Here is a 16033-nt window from a genome sequence, read left to right on the forward strand (position 1 = left end):
GTCCTGTTCACTTCCCTCAGGTCGTGGATGAGGCGATAACCCTCTCCGGACCTTTTGGGGATTACAAATACAGGGGTGTTCCACGGACTGGTGGAGGGTTCTATGTGACCCTTCTGCAGCTCGCGGCTGACCAGTTCCAGCAAGGCTGCCATTCGAGGCTTTGACAGGGGCCACTGCTCGACCCATATGGGGTCTGACGATTTCCAAGTCAGTCTGATTGGCAGCAGTGGGTGTACGGCAGTGGCCCTCAGGATAAATTTGTGATCCTGACTCCTAACATAGCAAGGACATCCCTTCCTATCAAGGGTGGAGAGCTTTGTAGAATGTAGGGGTAGATTGCCACCGTCTGTTCCGGTCCCTTTTTCGTGTGGAGTGTTATAGCCACCAACTGGGTGCTTTTCCACGCCCGGGATGGCCCTCCCACTCCGTTCACTGGGGGGACCTCTTTACATTGCCAATGCTGAGGCCAAAGCGCTTGGGGAAAAACCGAGAAGTCTGAACCCACGTCCGCCCAGAACTGAAGCCCTATGACGTGGGGATCCTGACTGCCATAAAGGCGGCATGTCCCCCACACCATCAGGGGCTCCTTCCCTATTTTCATGGCCAAGGCCACCCAGGGGTCCCGCTCTGGGGCGTCCCCTGCTGGCCCTGTGGCACAGGCGCGGCTTGTGGCGGTGGTGGATACGAAGGTGCCACTGGCGGTGCTGCAATACTCTGCAATTGTGTCGCTGGTGGGGGTGCGAAGCTGGCTGCCTCCTGTGGGGGCATGGGGTATGAGGGCCCCCCGCCCCACTGGGGGTTGACATAAATGGGCCGCTTCGCATTCGCAGCGGGAGGAGGCTGAGTGCAGCCTGTGCGCCCCCTCCCTTTCCCGTTTCCCTGAGGCCGGGACCTGCAGTCCTTAGCGAAGTGCCTCTTCTTCCCACAGCTCAAGCAGGGCCCTCTTGGGTGTGCTTGGGGTGGGGGCACCGCCGCAGACTGCTGTGCCGGCTGGGGACAGCTCACTGCGATGTGGCCTGCCTGACCACATTTGAAGCATGCCATTGCACTAGTTAGGGTGTGAACGGCTGCTTGAATGGGTGTCAGGTGCTCCTCTCTTACGACGTGTCTGATCATGTCGGCTAGGCTGGCTCCAGCTGGCAGGGAGCGCAGGATGTCCTTGGTGACGGAGTTGCATTGCTGGCGCAAGCAGTCCATCACCACAGGGCCCTTTGCCTCCACAGGCAGGGTAGAGGAGTCTACTGCTGCCTGCAGGCAGTCTACGAACTGCGTAAAGCTTTCACTCTCTGCCTGTCTTATGGTGGACCACGGTGATGGATTGGCCACAACCAGAGAGGCTGCCCGAATAGCCTCCCTAGCGGCTCGAGTGGTGACCCTAATTTCCTCAGCCCGCATCTGTGCGGCTTGTTGCTGAGGTGTAACCATCTCGTCATGTTTTCCCAGCAGCCTGGATAGGCTTGACCCGTGCAGTGGCTGCCCCGCCCCAGAAACCTGGGCTAGCGCTTTTGTACAATTATCTTCCCATTCCTGCTTAAACACGATCATTCCCGCACCGCCAAGTATCATGCGACCTATTTGTTTGATATCAAAGGGGAGCAAGTCGTCATTGCCAAAAAGGCCGTCCACGAGGGTGGAGACCATTGCTGAGTTGATCCCTTTCTCTGAGATCGCTTTGACAATTGCCTGTATGTCTTTGGGGTTTACCGGATTATATACCCTTTGCTGGTTCCCCTCTGGTCCGGTGATCCTCACCGGGAAGGCTTGGACCGCGGCTGAAGGGGTCCATTCAGCACAAGCTATTTTTATTCTTCCCCAGTCGGTAAACTGGGCTGGTTCGCATTGTGATTGCCTTTCGATGTGGCTTAAGGCTTTATTTGTTTTTGTTTTAAACCGCGTTAGCTCTGCTCTTTCCGTTTCTGAATCCCAGTCGGCTTCCGTCAGCTCTCCCGAGCTGATGGAGCTGTTGTCGCCGGACTCAGAGCCGGAAGTCGAATGCCAGCGCACTTCCGGGCTTCGGTGCCTTTTTGTGCGGCTCCGGCCCCGCCCCTCCCTTCGGGGGTGGTGCCTCTCCCGCCCCCTGGGCTTGCCCTGTCACCCACAGGGGGAGGTCTCTCCCTTAAATGGTAGCAGCGTTGCCGCGGCTCCCGATTGGGCGTGCGCTCTCTGCCGGTCTCCTCCTCCTCTGTTCCCCGCGGATGCGCATTAGCAAGAACCCGCGACTCCGGGCTCTTCCTGCCGAGAGCCTCCGCGCCCCGCCCATCCCCTCGGCTGCCGGCGCCATGTTCGGCTGGGTATGGCCAGTCTAACTCCTACTGGAGTTAGGAGGGGCTGCATGAGCCGCGTTCTCCGCGTCTCTGGCTTCCCTCGCCAGTTCCTCCCAAAAGGACTGTGCGCGCTGCCGCGCTCCCAGCACCGGATCACTGATCGGCGGTGAAGAGATGGATGGGGAACCCGCGGGTTTTTCGGGAGGTTCCGCGGGGGCTTTGGGCTCTGGCTCGGGGAGGAGGGGAACGCGCCCAGCCCCCCCGGATTCCCGCTCCCAGTCAGACCACTTTCGGGGGCGGTTTGCGTTGCCGCTCCTACCCCCAGCTTGGGTGTAGCTAATAAACATGTGCGCGCGGCGCTCCATGTTTCCTGTTCCTCTAGCGCCCTGCGCAGGGCTTGTTCGACTTTTCCCCACGCCTTGAGGCTTTTGCCGCTGCCTGAGGATTTAGTATCCTCGGCCAGCGCGGCCGTGCATTTCTCCCACACCTCCGGGTGTAATATTTCCACGGGACATTCAATTGCCCCAAGCTCTAAGAGTCTCGCAATAGCGAGATAAAAATCCTTGAGCCTGCACTTAATTCCCCACTGCTTATAAACTGAACTCACGACCTTCACGATGGCTTCCATGTCAATCGCTGGTCCGGGGACGTCTCCCCCGCCGAGAGTTGGACCCGCCGCTCCGGCCGCTGCTCTTGTCCAGGCGATACCCGCTACCCGAGAGAGTTTCTCTTTTCCCGGGTTTTGGCACCACTTTGTCGCCTTCTGCTGAGAAGGCGGGCGACCTGGTTTCAAGACACAGCACGGCGACCCGGCCTCGCCCGGGTCACTCGGTCCACTGACATGCACAGACACCAATGTGGTGGATGGTCAAATGGCGTTTATTATCTCATCTCGTGAGGTTAAATAGTCAAGGGGCTCTTACTACGTCAAAGGGGGACGGTGGGTCCGGCTAGGGTTAGTAAGGAGTGGAAAACTACTGGAGTTAGGAGGGGCTGCATGCTTCAGGGGTGATTGATAACCTATTACAGGATGAGGGGGGAAGGGTCTTGCTTTCCGTCACATCCCGAGATTTTCTGTTCGCCTGTCCCTATCTACCACAGTAATAAAAGGAGAAGGGATGTATCTTTTGGTCCTTACATTTTATTGCAGTAGATGAGTTGCTCAGACTGAGTCTATCTGAGGGGTGGATCTATCTTTCCCTAGATCTCAATGGTGTGCTTAGTGCCTTATTCGTCTGTAAATACTTCAACAATTGTGCCACAGTCCCAGGTGCACTAATAGGTGTGCAGTGGGTTGACCCAGGCCAGGTACCAGGCACCCACCAAAGCTGCTCTCTCTCTCACTCCATTCTGCAGCTGGACAGGGGAGAGAAAATTTAACAAAGGGTTCATGGGTTGACATAAGGACCAGAAGAATTCACTCACCAAATACTGTCATGGGCAAATAGGCTCAGCTCAGAGATATGAACTGAATTTATTACTATCAAAATAAGAGCAGGATAGTGAAAAGTGAGACCCTTAAAAACACCTTTCCCCCAGCCCTCCCTCCTTCCCAATTCTACCTCCTCCCAACAACAGCTCAGGGAGAAATGGGAGTTATGGTCAGTTCATCACATGTTTCTGCTGCTCCTCAGGAAGAAGGGTCGTTCCCCTGCTCCACCGTGGGGATGCTCCCAGGGGAGACAGTTCTCCATGAACTTCTCCAACGTGATTAGATCCCACGGGTAACAGTACTCCAGAGACTGCTGCTGCATGGGTCACTCTTCAATGGGGTACAGTCCTTCAAGCACAGGCTGCTCCAGCCTGGGAACAGGGCCCTTTTCTCCATGGGTTTCCCAAGGGTTCACAGCCTCCTCTCAGGCAATCACACACTCCGGTGGGGGCTCTTCCATGGGCTGTGGGTGGATCTCTGCATCCCCCATGGGTCTCCATCAGCTGCAGGGGCGCCACTGCTTCTCCACTGTCTTCACCATGAACTACAGGGGAATCCCAGGTGTGGTGCCTGGAGCATCTCCTGCACCTCCTTCTCCACTGACCTTGGTGTCTACAGAGTTGTTCCTCTCACATGTTCTCACTCCACTCTCCTCCTGTTGCAATTACAACTGTGGAATAGCTTTTTGTTTTCTTTCTTCTTAAATCTGTTATCACAGAGGAGTTACCACCATTTCTAATTGGCCCAGCCTTGGCCAGTAGCATCTTTGGAGCTGCCAGGGTCTGGCTCTGCTGGACATGGAGGAAGCCATTCCTGTGCCCAGTTCTTCTTCTGAGCTGTTAGTTTGTCTCCAGGGTGATGGTCTCAGACCTGGCTGCCTGTGCCTGGTCATCACTAGACTGTTGGGATCTGCTGCTATCCATCCTGCTCAGCTCAAACTCCCTGGGACAATGCCCTTTTGGTGATGGTGTCGCATCTGCTGGCGCTATCTCTCATTCCCAGTTCATCTGTGCTGGTGGGCTGACCTACGCCTCTGCTTCTGTGATATGGTCATCAAATTTCCCAAATGTAAGCAAGCTCCTATGCTTCCTCTGCAAGTATGCTAGGTATGTTCTGAAATACATGTATTCAGTGTTCCTGATTAACCTAAAAAAATTTAGGTGACCTCAAGTCTTTAATTACCTGAAAAATTATTTATCTGGGGGAGCTACAATCTCCTGTGGGAGATTGCTGCTCTGCCTTTTCAGACTCCTGAGGGTGACTGCATTAAACATGTGGCTCAGATAATAGCAACAGGAGTAGCAGCTCCAAATCAGAGGAAAGCTAGGGCTGAAGATCAATGGAGAATGACTACAGGGGAGGGTTAGGCAGAAGCTACATCTCCCTTCTGGAGAGATGTGTCTGTGTTGTCACTTACCTGTGGCTCTGCAGTTGCTTAATTTACCTGGTGAAGTGCACGGCTGGATTCACGTGCTATGGGGCTGTGTCTGATGGATGCCTGGTGGGAAAAAACAGAGTGAAAATTAAAATATAATGTCTTTTGGAATAAAGTGGGTGTTTGACTATTTGGTCTTCCTGGGCTGGAGGCCTTCTTTGCAGCCAAGGTAGCAAAGCCCCCCCCAGGTTGTCCCCTTTCTTTGGCCTGCCATTCATGTCTTGTTGACCTTGATGGAATGAATAGTCTCTGGTATCATCATGAGGCAGACATGAAAACATATTTATCTTCAACCTCTTTTCACCACAGTTCAACTGCATTGCAACTAATTTAAAATACAGTTGTCATCCTCATGTGGATAAAGGGAGACTTACCAAGATTCCTTTTCTTGGAAGGAGGCCTGCAGGAAAGGTCTGCTTGTCAGAAAACACACAGGGAAGTGTTGTCCTTTTGACAGACTTTAAAGAATTCTTACATTTTTTTTTCTATTACCTAATCCATGTTGCTAAGTGCTGGCAGATATATGCAGTGGGATTTTCACAGCAACCAGAGGCAGAATGTGTCTTTCTATAGGACAGCTAATGAATCCCATAGAAAACAGGAAAATTAAACATGTAGTCAGTAAGTAATTTCATTCTATGTCCTGGTACTGGTACACCAGTGAGGCACACAAACCCAGAAAACAAAGAAGCTGGTGAGCTAGGAGTAAACTTGTCACATGGTGTCAGTGACCTGTGTGTGCTGTGGCTAATCAGGTGGTGTATCCAGGCAAGCTGCACCATGTGCATGTTGCCAAGAGGCTGCCAGAATGCTCACCAGTAACTACAGTGAGATAGCATTTAGCCTGTATAATAACAGTTACATATATACCAGATATTTTGAAATTCTGAAAAGAAAATAGTTTAAACATTTTGTATATTTATTGCAAAGCTTTAATGCAAAATTTTAGGTGTGTGAATGCTTTAGAAGTGCAGGATGCATTGGTTTAAGATGCTGATTATGGAACATGTTTTTGAGGAATTTAAATTCATGTAAAGAATAGTTGTGACAATTTCCTGGGAACTCACTGTAGAGGAATGTGTATCTGTGTCTTTGTTGTCTTACATCCCTAATAAGAAAGCTTTTATTTTTTCAAAGCAGGATTTTGAATGAAGGCCTTCAGGGAACCTCCAGTCCCATTCTATTTTCTGTGGACTGCAACTCTTGGAAGACTGTGCTATCTCATTTTCCCACTGGAAACTTTATGAGGTCCTTGTTCTGGTTTGAAAGCAAAACCAGTGAGAGACTCCAAGTCAGAAATATAATTTATTGGGAAAAGAAAAAAAGAAGAAGACAAAAATACATGCAATGATACAAAAGGAAGACCACTGACAAAGTCAGAAGACAACCTGACACCCCTTTGGCCAGCGTGCTGGCAGCACTCCAAATTGGAGTGGCAGATGTGGTTGCTGTGTCTTCTCGGAAACCTGTGGAAAGGCTGCTTTTCAGTCTAGAAATCCCTGGATTTATCCAGGTGGGAATGCCTAGCTTGTCTCCCTGGGCGGAGCATCTCACAATGGGCTGATGTTATTCTGAGTCACGAGGTGTGTTCTTAATCACCTGTTAAACAGAACTGGCTCCTGGAGAGTGTTATCTCTGAGTCATGTGGCAAGACATTGATGGGCCCATTAACAGGAGATAAGGAAAACTGTCCAGATGCAACTGCTACTCGGATGGTAATAGGAAACATCTTGGTGCTCAGTCTTGGACAGTCCTTTATTATACATTCTGAGAAAGCCCATCTGGTGTTTGCTTTTATTTTGCTTAAACACTGTTCTGAAGCTGAGTTACTAGTACAAAAACAGAAGGCTTGGGAGGACAATATATTTTAACACACGAAGCCTCAAGCCTGAAATCAGATCCATTGTGTTTTTTCAGGTGTGTGATTTTTCTTAAGACACCAGCAGAAGTTCAGCTGCTTTGAGATCTGCAGGGAGCTTTTGTGAGCATACCACTTCTTCAGGCTGAATGTACTACTTAATCATGTGTTGCATAACAGGCACTGATCTGCAGGGTTTGAACTGCGCTTTATTCTGTGCTGTGAATAAAAAACCTGTAGTCACCATAAAGGACTATCTTAAATAGTCACACAGAGGCCACTTACAACACAGGGTGGCTCATCAACTTTCTACTGTTTGAAATCAACCCATAATTTTATGCCTGTGAGTGTAGATGAACTGCCATATGAAGGTCAGCAATCCTAAAATGAAATCCTTTCCTGTTCCTTGCTCTTAAACACAACTTTTAACATCTCCAGTTATTGTTTCCCTTTGCAATTGCATAGTTCCTTTTTAAGTAATATGTTACAAACCCCTATTTTAAGAAAGTGATTTAAGGCATTTGTAAAAAAAATTTACATGTTGATTTGTGTCCCCAACCAACTTGGAAACATTTCTCCTGTTTTAAAGGCTGTCAAATCTTCAAACACAGCACAAATTAGCTTTTAAAGGATGTTCAGGTATTTCTGTGCTGCAGGAAGAAATGCCAGGAGGATGTTTTGGGAAAAGGAAAAATAGTACACTTGAAATTCTGTATTTAAATCAGATAAGCTGAAGTATGAGGAGTAGTTACAAAGGTTAGTTACTGAAAGTCATATGAGTGTCCCATATAAAGGACCAAAAGGATATATGCATCAACCTTCACGTTTCATAAGCTTTAAGTATCCATGGAATTGCATGAGGCTGATGAAAATGATTTTCTACTCTGAATATTGTATACATGTGCAAGAGCTTAAAATAGTTGCTTTGAACTCTCAGGAAAGGATATGCTGTGTAAGAAATATTTTGGTTAAAGGTGACTTCATGAAAAATAACTTTGGTAGCTTATCATTTTTTCAATTAATATTCTGATGAGTCTTAGGTATTTTCAAGTGATTTCATACTTAAAAACTAAGAAACAGATGGTTTAGTGCCATCAGTCTGGATTTCTTGGGAGGAAAATATTTTCTGTATAGCTATAAAGACACTGAGCATTGATTCTAAGTCGCATATTGGTATATTAATATTTTGTTTCTTAAATTGCAATAAATTTCAGTAGCTTCATGGTGATCTTGTGAATCTTCACTTGTGGTTGTCTTTTGCTTGTCCTAATTTAGAGCAACCACAGGTTTTTGACTATAATTTTAATCATAAAGATAAATTAGTAATAAGGTAATTTCCAAGTACAAGTTTTTTCAGCTTTGTGTGTAATGGTTGGCTAGGTCTGAATGTGTTCCATGCTTTAATTCTGATAGCACTTACTGATGTTTCATACCGACCAAAATGTCAGTGCAAATGATTAAATTAATATCTAGGATTAGTAAATGGATCTTCATGGAATCATGTCTACTTCATGCAGTTAGAAGTTACCATGTCGAAAATTTTTTGTGGGGGAATACTCTATAACAGTTCCCTAATTTTGAAATGTCTTAACACTTCCTGATTCCACTAAATTGCATTTATTTCTGTTTTGCAGCTTACTGCTAAGTAGTTTTTCTCAAAAGTAAAACCATGGTGTCTTCAGCTCTGTTTGGTCTGTATGTGTCCGGCTAGGCTGTGAAGAAATGAGTAAACAATGTCATTTTAATTCAGCCAATTCCAAAATTAATCATATCTGTCAACACATTCAAAACAAGTTTCATCTCTCCTAAACCTTATTGATGACTCTTCCTTTGCCAATTTCTCTGTAAGTTTATATGCACTACTCATCTTCATGTCTACTAGAAGAATACTGTTAAAACTACAGTAAAACTTGTATTATTAGGTATTTTAACTTTAAAGATATAATGTTCCCCACCAGTAATGAGTGCAAAGAAAAAAGTCATTTATGTGCTATAGGCTGCAGAATTGTTAATAATTGCAGATGGTTAAAAGTACCCGCCAAATTACATGTCTGTAATGTCCTTAAATGATCTTTATAAATATCAAGAGAACACTCTATTTTCTAAATCTTAATTTGTTCAATTATACCAAGGTAACAGGTATAATGATAGTATTTGAAAATGCATGCTCACTGAAAAAATAGACCTGTAGTTTAATTTTTTTTTTGCTAGTGTAGTGTGTAATGTGGACCTATGAGTGCTGAGAGATGCTCTGAGGTCTGCTGTGCAAGGAACAGTCTACTATGAAGTTTTCTTTGAAATTGGATCAGAGTTATCTTTTCTCCAAGTGAATTTATTTCTCCATACTGATTTTTTCCTTGGGTCTTTAAAATTTGATCTTGGTTTTGGAGCCTCTCTATCAATCTCAAATGAAAATACCTCTAAAACTTTTCCAGTTTTAACACCCTAGTACACCTAGTGATAGAATAACTGTGTAGAAAAAATGTTAATATTTAGGTTTGAGACAGCTGGACATGGGGGTTGCTGTAGGAATATCCATTTGGCACTGACACCCAGCATGGTATCTGAGGTTGTTAACACATTTGGTTAGTGGATTTTGTAACAGGTGGTAAGCAGATCACTGAGGGCTGAACCAGTTTGAGTTCTGTTGCTTTCCCAGAAAAGATATTAACAACATGCAGTACAGTATTTTTTTCTATTTTTAAAGTCAATAATAATAGTTTGAAGTTAAAACAGTTTTTGAGTTTGGTTGAGGTTGGGGGTTTTTTTTAGGTTTTTTTTTGAGGCACTGTCAGACCTTGCAGGTCAACTTTGTTTTGATGTGGAGATGTCTTAAGGGGGTGGAACATTCATTGGGTGCAATGGAAGAAGATGCCCAAAGAAGATTTGATGCTTCAGTAGGTTCAGTGTGTGATTAGAGGAGCTGGGAAGCAAGTAGACTTTTCTGATGCAAATTTTTTTATTTGACTGGCATTGATGATTGCCCATGGATTGTGGGACTGCTTCCTCTTGTCCAGTTAAAGTGTGAAACAGACCTAATAACAGTTCTTGGTATCACAAAAGAAAAGAAACAATAAGTCTTGTTTCTTGTGTTTTCTGCATGTTAAAATACTCTGCTCTTCCTCTGACACTGTAATTCAAAATTGCAGCAAGATCTAAGGAATAGCCTTAGTAAATAAAAATGGACATAATGACATATGCATGTCATATAGGCAGATAATAATCACTAGAAGGCATAAATGATCAATAGCAGAATAGAAAGTGGTATTTGGTGGGTAGATCAGTTTTCTAAAAAGAGTACATCTTTATAGTAGTTCAATAGGCCCCAAATTATTTGAGTATTAGAGGCAGCGAGTTGAATTTGGACGGCACACACCAAGGTGACAGTATGTTGTGTTTTTGTCTGCAGCTTCCTTTTCTGCATGTTAAATAGTTAACCAACAGTTATGTTTTTCTGTAGTTGTCATCCATTGTGATTTTAATATTTTTTTAGTGAATTAATTTTTTTATATACCCTAAGCACATACTTGAGGTTCTAAGTTTGATGCCATCACAGAATTGAATGCATTGAGAAGGGCACTTGGATGCTTCCCAGTTTGCATGTTCACACTATGCAATGCTCTCTTAAAAAGAGCAGATCACATATGATGTGAGTAGAATGACTATAATAATTTGGACTAGAGGAACTTAAATGTTTAATAGACAGTCTTGGTTTTTTTCCTGTGTTATTTCAAGCCCTCTGTCCTACCAAGTGAGCCACTAAGGTTATTAACTTTCAATATTTTTCTTTCTCTTTATAAGCAATCCTTATACCTGTGCTAGGTTCTAGAAACAAAGCAAGAAAGCACTTTAAGCACCGTGTCAGATGTGCTGCCAGGCTGGGGTGAATAATTCAGCTCCTCCAGGAAGACCTGCCCAAGGCTGGGGTGAGTCAGTGAGGAGCAGTAGGGAAAGCAGGTCAAATGCTTCCATGATAATCAAGGAAATAGTGTGGCCTTCCTAAATCCCAGCCTATGCAAAGTGTCTCAAATGAGCTAACTGCTGTCCCACAGAATTATATTAATAAGTAGAAAGTTATTCTGGTTGAAAAGCTGTATCAGACCTCCTTTCAAGGGCTAAGACTGTGATCGCTGTATCCTCTGATGTTTTATGCGAACACAAAATCGTACAAATACAGTAAATGTTTTGTAAATAGATTTGGTCTAATAGCTTTTGACATTTCTTATGTGCAAAAGGAAGCAATTAAAATAATTGTACTCTTGTTCATTTGATTTTTGTCAAGATGTTGATAATACGATTAGTGTGTGCTGCTGCTGCTGGGTTTTAGTGGACCAGCATAATTTTCTTCAGTTCAGCATGGTCTGTTCCTTCCCCTCCTAGCAACTGGTTAGAGCAGTAGAGTTGTGTTTCCAGTGTAGGGGGAGAAATGCAGACATCTGTAGAGAACTGGTGACTGTTACAGGAAGCTTTCAACTGTGACACCATGCTGAAACACAAGCTTGTACCTCACCTTGTGCCAGTTGCTGTTAGGCTATTCGATGTGAATGCATCTCTTACCCTTTCTCTAAGTTCTTAGTATATCATTAATTTATTTTAATTAAATGCTTTATAATTTAGAAACTGGGACAGTTATATCAGTTGCTTGGCTGGACAGGTAGACAGAATGAGGTAGAAATACAGTATCAAGATGTAAAATCAGTGTTGTATATAACCTAATTCTCAAGCAGGTCTTATTCCAAAATAAAGCAGGAGGCTGCAGATTAAACATGACTTCACAAAAGTATTCTAAATAGAAAGATCCAAAGAACTACAGAACAGGGTAACCCTGCATGTGGCACTTAGTAGTATATACTAAACAATAGAATAGGTAGACATGGGTGTATAGCATGGGGAGAAGTGTTACATAGGACCTGGGTCCTCAGACTCCCTGAGGGAACCATGGCTGATGAAATGTGATAGGAGGGTTCAAGGTCAGTCAAGTGGGGTGTAAGGGAGAAGGCAAAGGAGATGGAACAAATGAAGCAACTGGAATTCAATAGGAAGTGGATGCCTTCCTATTTTGAAAAAGTCTTGGCTGTTGTTGCAGATTCCCTGAAAAGGTTGATACAGTGTCAATAAGAAAGCAAAGGAAATGCTAAAATCAGTATTTCATTAAATAGCAGTTAAATAGATTTTCTATTTACCTTTTTGTGCATCTTATCACATACACTCGTTCTGAGTGTTGTGCGCTTTTTGAGCCCCTATTGTCTTGGTCTTAGGAAACAAGGTGTAGAAAAGGGCAATTTTCATAGAATCAAGTGAAAGTCAAATATAAAAATTAAATTAGAGTGAGATTGAGTCCCTTTATGGACTCAAGTGCATAGGTGCAGCTGTTTTGAATATAGTTTTACTAGAGCTACTACTAGATAACTATTTTCGTGGAAGGAGAGGTGTACATAGCCATCATTCTATGTACATGTATTTTATGTGCATATGCTATATTAATAATATTAATTTTAAAATTTCTTGATGGTTGCTGTTGGAATGATGCTTAGTTGGACTCAATACAGATGTTACTATGGGATTACAGTGAACATGTGAGCTGCAAATCATTTACTTGATTTAGTTGACTAAACAGTGCCTGAAATTTCATAAAAGATATTTTTATTCTTTGTGCCAGCTGTCTAATAGCAATGTGGAAACTCTTCAAATACTAAATTCTTGTTAATCTGGGCTTGACTAATGAGTAGGAAACAGAGTAGTGTTCTGATTGCTCTAATGTGAGTGAGTCTTTATAGCCAATTTGTTTGGCATGGTCTGTACATAACAGTCTTGCAATGGACATTCAGATTCTGACGTCAAATTTGCTTTACTCATAGATATTTTTAGACAATGCTAAATCTTTCTTAATCTGATAGTTACATTACAACTTTCTTTTCCCATGTCTTTGTGCCAGTAGAATTTGTACCTTACTGAGCCTATTATAAATGTTGAAGAATTAAACTATATCAGGAGATCTGATATAAGATCATAAAAGTATCATTAGTAGATATGGAGTAGATACTACTCCAGTAGTTAGTGGAACCAGTAACATTTTTCCTTTTACAAAATGTCAGACTTGGTATGTGACAATAAATCTATTGGACAGAATATTGGCTCATAAAAACCTGGGATTTTAAATCTTCTATGTGAGTGGGAACCAGTATAATTGATATAAGGTATAGAAAAGCTATACTTTGGTCCAGTATCAGAATTTATTCAGAATTCAAACTGAAAATGTTGTATTTAAAAAAAGGTTTTCTGGTGGGAGATTGTGAACTCTGTTTAGCTCTAAATGATGACAGGTACTTGGGAGTTATTCTAGCTTTCCAGCCATGTATGTTCCTATGTGTCTTCTAAAATGCAGAATTATCCCATGCACTAGAGGTCTGGAATAATTCTCCTGAGCTAATAATGCCCAGACTGGTATTTGCCTTGTAATGCTGTAATGTTTTGTTGCTATCCAAGAGAAAGCAGCAACTTGCTAATTTAAGTCTAACATTCAGATACCATTCTTCTTTTTTTCTTAACATAGGTCCTTGACTAATCAGGCACAGTCAGATCATTTGACTTGGATGAAAGCTCCTGTAATTTAGTGGCTTCCTAATTTAGTACTATAAAACTGTATAATGCAAGCACTTGTCTCATGAATGTGTAGCCTATTATATTTCATAATTATTATATTTGATTTAAATAAGATAAATCTTTTAATTAAAACTTTCCATTGAAGGCAATGTGAGAAGTAAAAACTGTGTGTGGAGAAGCTGTTACTGAAGGGTTTGTGTGGCTCTCCTGGCTAGTGGGATTAGGTAGCACTTTTCAAAGTTGTTAGACTAAAATACAGCAGTGATGTCTATGATAATCCTTGAAAGTTGGTTTCTAATAATAACTTACCCTTTTTCTGTATTCCTTAACCCTTTGTTTAGTTAGGAAGGGTTTGGAAACTCAGTTGTTTGTACATTGCTACTCAATGTACAAACAGCATGTGATTAATATACCTATGTTCACCTCTGGTCTTGCTTACTGTCTGAGCAGTTTCATGATAGGGGAGGAAATTTTTGGAACCAAATAGTTGCTGGTCACACAAGTTCCTAGGAGGATTTCAGACCCTGCATGATGTGGTTGAGTTAATCCAAGTTTTCATTTGAAACTAGGCCTCACGTTTTAAGTTACACCTTCTAATTACTCTGAAAGAACACAGCCCAAGTAAATAGGATGGCAATTAGAATTAAGCAGTCAGACAGCATGATCCTGATTTCTGTTCTGAGCCAATCTGAATTCTTCTACGTATCATGAAAATACATAGATCGAGTATGATCTGGTAGATAACAGAGAGTTTTCTGGTGACAGTCACCAAAACACAAAACATAGGAGCAAATAAAATAATATTCATTTATCTGCTTACCCCATACAGGGAATTAGAACACTGCTTGTGACATTGGGAAGCATATTGCAATCATAGAAGGATTTGGCCTTGATCCTAAAGATTTTCTAGTTCACTCTCCTGCTGTGGGCAGGAATATCTTTCTCTAGATCAGCTTGATCAAAGCCCCATCCAAGCTGACCTTGAACATTTCCAAGGATGGCACATCGACAACTTCTCTGGGCAACTTTGGCCTATGACTTTCCAACCTCATCATGAACAGCTTCTTCCTTAGGTCCAAACTAAAGTGATTGCTCCTTTTCCTGTTCTTTAAGCCTTGGCAAAAAGACTGATTCTTATAAGCTCCCTTTATATATTGGGAGGCTGCAGTAAAGTTTACCTGGAGCTGTCTTTTCTCTAGGCTGAAAATCCCAGCTTTGTCCTCAGAAAAGAGATATTCCAGCCCAGACTCTTTTCTGGACCCACTATACAATAGGTCTGTCTTCTACTGGAAATGCCAAAATTGGTTGTAGCACTCCAGGTATGGTCTCACAAGAACAGAGAAATATAAAGAGAGAGAAGAGGGGAAGGAGTTAGTGTTTCAGATAACTAACAACCATGCTACCAAGTGCACAATTAATTCTAAATGTGTGGTAAATGCCTTCTTACCATTATGATGTGCAGGTTTTCTTTTGAGATGTGAACAGTCAAATTAATGAACAATGAAAGGAAGCAATACTATTAGACTCCAAGTGTTTTCCATTTTATTCTATCTTTCTATTTCCCCTATCTATTGGCCCATAATTAACTTATATGTCTAAAATTCAGAAGGTACCTAGGGATTTAAAAGCTAATGTGTCCTTAATCATGGTCAGTAATTCTAATCCTACTCTCTTTGCAATTGTGAGAAAAATGCAACTGTAGTTTAAAGAAGTCTGCCTCCTTCCACCTTCCCTTCCAGATACTTGTCTTTTGCCTATTGCTTTCTTCTGTGTTGTATCAGGAAGGTCACCTCCATGATAAATGGAGAAATGATCAGGGTCAGTTTTGCATATCCATGCCCATGTTTGTCAGGTGTGCTTTGTTTAACATGGATTAAGTTTCCAGCATGATTTATTTCACTGACAGAGTTGGCTGTGGAAGCGTAGGGGAAGGAGTGGAGGGGGAGTGGGTCAGGAAGAAGGGAAGGTGTCTTTCCAGGGTGCATACTGACCATAATTGCCTGTATTGCCTGTGCAGTGCTTAATCTGATATCTCCTGTCAGTTGTCCACTATTAAGTGACAGAGACAAGGGGATAATTTTTCATCTCCTTGTTCCTCACTCTTTCTGTCACTTCTGTCTCAGATCTGTAGGTTGTCACCTGTAGGAATATTAAATATGACTGAGTCTTACCATCTGTCCTGGAACATTTTTGGTAGGACAGACATGATTTTCCTTAATTTTGAGTAAAAATAATTCCCATGAATATATCCTATTCTCCAGCTAAGAGAGTTTTGGCTGTGCCATGTGGTCTTTATGACAACATGGCCTAGTAAGGGTAAGATGGTGCTTCTGAGGCGCAGGTTTGCCTCCAGGAGGTGGCAGGTATGTGGGCTTCAAGCAACCTGATTATTTAAAACCCATTGTTGCTGTCCATGCTATCCATTTCAACTGAGCTGAAGT

Source organism: Vidua macroura, chromosome 2 (genome assembly GCF_024509145.1).
Source record: "Vidua macroura isolate BioBank_ID:100142 chromosome 2, ASM2450914v1, whole genome shotgun sequence".
Lineage (NCBI taxonomy): Eukaryota > Metazoa > Chordata > Aves > Passeriformes > Viduidae > Vidua > Vidua macroura.